The following is a 6,202-nucleotide window of genomic DNA, read 5'->3' as shown; positions in this document are numbered from 1 at the left end:
TTTTTCTTTCTTTCTTTTTGTGTTGTAGATTCCTAAAGGTGGTTAAGGAGCCGGAGCCACGGGGGAGACTTCCCAGGAGAAACCCTTCGGTCTGCTTGTCTCCACAGGCCTGGCGCCCACATGAACGCCGCTCCCGGGCCGGGCTGGCTCGCGGCCCTCGGAACCTCAGCCTGCAGTGACATCCCCGCGCCGTGCAGCTGCTCGCCTTTTCTTTCTTTTCTTTTTACAGCATGCTCCTCGCGGCCCAGCTCCTCCCAGGGCCCGGGCTGGCCACCTCTTGGGGGCAGGTCTGTCCCCATCTGGGTCCCCACCCCACGCAGGACCATGGAAGGCAGCTAGACACGTGCTCCCTTGTTCCCCACCCCTGCCTTGGCCCTCAGTCCACCTGGCCCGTCCTGGCCTGTCCACGGTTCACACTGTGCCTTTTGTGAAAACTTTGCCACTGGTCTCCTGGGGAGACTAACAGAATCTGGACAAGGAGGGTCAGGCGCGTACCACGTGGACTGAGCGCCCGAACGTCATCGCTGGTGTCACGTCGTTTACGTTAGAAAATACTCATCTTTTCCCTCATCCACTGAGCATCCTTTTCTGATGATGGGTTTTCACCTCATACTAAACATTGATTGGGCCTTGCAACATTTCATGGCCTGAGTGTTGGTGGTGGGCGCTGGGGCGCACACACGTGTACACACACGCTTTTGTTGGTGGTCCTGTCTTCAGTGGCCCAGAAACGTCCACACTGGAAGTCAAATTCCAGCTTGCGGGCCAGCCCTGCTGTCTGGCCTGTGTCCACCTCTCAAGGGGTCGAGGACCGTCCCAGCCCACCTTCCCCGCGCCGTCTCCCTGCGGGGGACAACTACAGACATGACACTGGGTGAACAGGTGTCTCACCTGTGCATTTGTTCGTCGCAAAGAGAAAATTTTCCTTGTTCCACGAATTTCAAGATTTGCATCTTAGGATTTGGGCACTTTTGTCACCAAGCACCCTGTGCTGCTTGTGGAGATCCTGTGGCTCCGGCTTCCACATTTATCACACGCTCGGCAGGCCACGCGGAGCTAACTGAGTTTGCTGTTTGAGCTCCGTTTCCTTCCTCTTAGGAGTCTTTGAGGAAAACATGAGGCCATGTAGCCTATGGCCACTCAAGCCTTGGAGCCGCGTCGCTTCTCTTTTTCTGGTGCAGAAACAGCCGAGAGGAGTCCCTGGCTGTGAGTTTCTGTGAACAAAATACCATCAGAAGCCCAAGGATGAAATCGGGCCTCTTCTTTTGTTTGGCTTTTGGTGGCTCTGTGATCACCTCAAGCATCCTCAAGTCTTCTCTACATTTATGAATCTAAGACAAGGAAGTCTTACGGAAGCCAAAGGGTCAGGGACAGAGACAACAGGTCCCAAGGATTGGGCCTGTGTTTAGCGGTAGGAAAATGGCCCCTCTCAGCAAATCAGGGTTGACCACACACTGCCCTGTGGGAGCAGCTCAGCCAACCCTCAGTGGCTAGAACCACAAGCAAGCCAATGCCTGGGATGAGCAGGGACAGACGGAGTGGCTTCAGGTTGACAGCTAGTGAGTGATCGCACTCTTTCTCACCCAGAAGTGGGGCCAGGCCCAGAGGACATGCAGCTGGGCCGTCTCTGCTCTGCTACGTCAGCAGTAGCTTCCGGTCACCAGGGTGGGCGGCCCACTGTAGCATGCCTCAGTCTCGCGAGAGGACGGGCTTGGCAGGTGACACTGAAGCCACGATGCCAAAGGTGAGACGTGTCAGGGCCTCACCTGCAAGCCAACAGGTGCCTGGTTAATGCGGGCCCTCGGTCCCAGGGCCCCTCCATTGGCGAGAGGCCAGGTCTCTCCAGGATCTTCTGAATTCAAGTCCAGTTGACCACTCTCCACAAGGATGCTAATGGTTTTTGAAAATCTGATCTTAGAGCCTCAGTAATGCATGTGCATTGCATCTTCCATATTATGGGGTCAGGATAGATTAATTTCTTGCAACATAGGGGGAAAGGTATAAGCTGCAGCAATTTGTCCTTTTAATGTCTGTTAATCCTGGTGTAGAATATGCTGTGTCCTCCTGTATCCCCTGCCCCCCGCCCCTTTTTTCTTCTGTACCACCTGCATCCACAACAGAATGGATAATGCGTGCTTTTCAACGTTAACCTTGGTGTTCACTCCCCTACCAATCTGTGCGGCTGTGTGGAAAGGGCAGTGCTGTTCCAGTGAGGCTTATTAAAGGGAGGAAGTTAGTATATGGTAGTTAAGATGTATCGTTTACTCTGGGAATCCTACTGTGAAATCATCTATTACTATAGAGCGGTTCACATAGACACGTGGGACTCCCCGTGTGCTTCTCCGTCTCCCTCATATCCACTGCCTTGTCATTTCTCCGCCAACGCTAGAAGATCTTGTTGTAAGAACGACGAATTTTTTTAAAGGACCTGCCCTGAAAAGGACTTCAAAACAAAACGAGAGAGAGGGACTTGTCATCGATCCAGTTTTTCCTGTGCAGGATGGGAAAATATGGAAAGGCATGAAACGCTGTCATGGGGTTTTCCTTTGGGTTTTTACTGCGCTCGTCGTGAAGCTTTTCAGGTCGTTAGGCTCGGGCCACATAAGCCCGTAGCTTGTCTCACCAGCCGGAGCACGGAGGCCACTAACGCCTTTTGGGAACATCTGTAATTACAGAAGAAAAGTTTACTGAACATGAAAAAGTTATGTTGATGCTAAGTATTTTTCCAGAAATTTTGGTTTCAGACGTAATGGCTCTGCCTCCTGTGCTTCTTTCTGTCATTCAAAAAACTTCTCTAAAATGTGATCCAAGATTCTATTTTAACCTGACGTTGAGCACCTTTAAACTTTTTGGTTTATGTGTGTGTGTTGCACTAATGCTAAGCTTTGGAGGCATTTCAGTGTCGTCACGGCCCATTGCCATTGTCAAGGTTCTGGAATTGCCCATTTGTCTCTGGAGATAGAATTAAACCAAATAAAGTGTTCCATTGGAAGGCTTATATTGACCTTGTAACTATATGTTAATCCTTTAAATGTTAAATAAAAGTATAACTTCTGGCAGGGTATCATGGGACTGTTTTATTACACAGAGGTACCCCGCGTCACGGAAGCAGTCGGATTCCCTGGGGCTGGGCTCCGCTCTGCACCCTAAGACAGGTTCACTGTAGTCGCCATCTGCTAGGGAGGGGCCTTTGATCTAGGTAGCTCTAGCTACCACCCCCACCCACGGGGGTGAAGTGGGGTCCGGGTGGACTCAGTCCAGGAATTTGGGGAGGTTTCTTAGGACCAGGAAATGCTTTTTGCATGTAAATTCAGCTGGCAGCTACTCTAGGTTTCCAGGGACCCTATTGTCGCGTGTTGGGGGCGGGGGTGAGAAATTGGAGCATGTTTGCGTTTCATTGGCAGTCTGGTGTCACAATGCTCAAGCCCACCCTGGGAAGCTTGGCTGGAATAATCTCTGGTTTCTGAGAAGCTGCAGACTGTGCAACGCTGAAGGGTGGGGGCCTCGTGCCTTGCACCCCCGGATGCATGCCCTGGGAGGCCCTGTTTCCATAGCCAGCGTTGAAACTCTCACCAGGCCTCTGGGGAAACATGATTGGTTTGTGCCCACACCTCTTTATTGCCTAAGGCTCTTCAGAACACCGACTGTGAACCGAGCAGTCTTGCTAAGGGTTGACTCACTTGCTGAGGGTGGGAGCTGAGGCCACCAGGGAGAGGCCAGACCTCACTGCGGCCTTAGCCTCCTCCCACACACGGATGTGACTGGCCTGGAAAGCAAGACCTTCAGCAACGCCTCAGTGAAGGCTGCTGCCGTCAGGGCTGGGGACAAGGAGGTCAGGGAGCCAGGAAGTCATGGTTCTCAGTGAGAGATTGTGGTAAAGGGAAAAAGGTGACTCCATTACCGTCCTGAGGCCCCATTGTCTACCTGTCAGCAAAAGGTTAATCTAGGAAGAAAGTTTCCAGCATGTTCTTTCTGGGCTTTGTCTTATTTCAGTCAGTCTGTGCAAGAAATGGAATGTTTCCACCTGCCTGACTCAGAACCTTCCTTCCCTGAAGGACCTGGCCAGCGCCTGGGAGCTGGGTGTGCTGATTGGGGACACTGAGCCCGCCTCTCTGGGACTGTTTCTGGGTTGTGGAGAGGACTCCACGGCCTTGGGGTGCTGCTGTGAGAAAACAAAGCCACTGGGCAAGCAGGTGGTCAACGAGGCAGCCGTTAGCAATCATTAGCCCTGGGCCAGAGCTTGGTTCAGGCCCCGTGCTGGCGACCCTGTTACGTTGATAGGAGCTTACAGTGAGCTCACCGGGTCTGAAACGCTGCCCGCCCGTCTCATCTTTATTCACCTACTTGGTGCAAGCGTTTTTGGGGGTGTTGGCACCTCGCCCTGCCATGCACCTGAACCTTCTGATGACTCACTTCTGCCCCCACTGGGGCTGGAAACAGGTGGCCCGCCACGCTGCAGAGCGGACAATTGTTTTCTGGTGCGTTCTGAAAGGCCGCCTCGGTGAGGCTCGGAAACTTATGACTCAGAGGTTCGGAGACCCAGCCGACCTGTCGGTCAGGCTCCTCACGTAGGTCAGGGAAGCTCCTCGCCCGGGGCGTCCCGGGCGCGGCTCGGCCTCTCCCCCCACCTGCCGGCTGCGCCCCGCCGGCCAGCTCGGCGCACAGGGCCGGTGCCGCCCCCTAGTGGAGAAGCCGTGCCCGGGGAGAGGGACTGGGTCCCTAACACTAAGAAGGAAAGCGAAGTGGGCAGAGGCAGGGGTTCAAGTATGCCCTCCCCCCTCCTTTTTTTATTAAAGCGAAAGGGATCCCTGTAATTGTGAAATCCACGGGACAGCCTGGAGATCAAATTTTGAATTGCTGCTGCAAAGATAGAGGCGGGACTCTGACTGCGGGAAGGCGTGGGGGAGGCCCGACCCACAGCGGAGACAGCAGGACTAGCTCGGGGGCTACCGGCCCGTGTCCAGGGCAGGGAGGAGGTCCAGCCTCTGCCTCTGCCCACCGTGTCTAGAGACCTTGCCCTCTCCTCCCTGGCCTCTGCTCAACTTTTCTGGGAAGGGCAGGTGGTAGGCTGTTGCCAACGCCCTCTGAGACCCGGAATTAAAGTGCAAAGGCTGCAAATTGGCACTCGGCAGCCACTTTGTCCAGAGTTGCATCCATTAGGCCCTGATTTAAATACTCTGTCTTCGTCCAGATGGTGTAGTGACATTTACTTAAATGATCTCCCATTAGCTGGGGACATCACTGGGCCACAAAAGGTAGAGCACAAACTTAGAAAGGCCCCCATGTGCCTTTGTCCTCAGAGCCAAGGGGCCAAAAGCTTTGGCAGAGAACAGATTTCCTCCTCCTCCTCCTCCTCCTCCTCCTCCGTTGGGCCTGTAAGGGGGGTGGGGGAGGCCCTCTGTGTCCCACATGCTGCCCTTAGTGACACGTTCACCGCAGCAGGCCAGCTGGCAGAGCCCTGCCTGATCCCTTTGGAACCGTCCCCAGTTCCAGCTTTCTAAACACCCCCTCATCTGGGCTGCTCACTGGTGTCAAACCCAAGGAAGGACGGGAGACCCCATCCTAACACGGCCCTGGGGCATTTTTCCTGAACGTACTTGGTGCAAAATGCAGACTGTTCCTCTTCATAACTGTTCCTAATGGCGTTCATTTGTTCTGTGCCTACACCTGAGGAGTTCCTCTCTGCTGGAGGTAAAGCTGCAGTGGGGAGAGGAGCCAGGGGGAGCTTTGACTCCAAAACACCACTCGCTTCCCCAGAGGCTCTCTGAGGCTCCAAGTCAGGCCGTGTAAGACTCGCAGGAAAATTTATGTTTGCACTGAATTCAGACTAGAACGAAGGTAGAAAGTTGCCCGTTTTGGGTGGCCGGCGCCTTGCAAACGTATTTCTGATGCAGGTTTGTCGGCTGAAGCAGAGGCAGGTGCAAAGACCTGCAGGTACGGGGAGCAGCTGGTCCACAAACGCCCTAGTTTGCAGAGGGTGAAGCTGCTGGAGCGAGTCCGGCTGAGGGTGGGGGCAGGGGAAACGGCGCGTGGGAGAAAGAAGACCGGATGTGGCCTCCCCTGAGCCCAGCGCTTCCTGTCTCCGCTGGGCCTGTGAGGTGAGCGACCCCAGACGCCCGCTTTGTCTTCAGATTCCAGCATCGAAGTTTAGCTTGAGTCACTCAAAAGCCTGGTATTTCAAGCGAAACATAAAGGAAGTGTT

This window comes from Hipposideros armiger, unplaced genomic scaffold (assembly GCF_001890085.2).
Source record: "Hipposideros armiger isolate ML-2016 unplaced genomic scaffold, ASM189008v1 scaffold_3, whole genome shotgun sequence".
Taxonomy (NCBI): Eukaryota; Metazoa; Chordata; class Mammalia; order Chiroptera; family Hipposideridae; genus Hipposideros; species Hipposideros armiger.
This window is presented reverse-complemented; position numbering follows the sequence as displayed.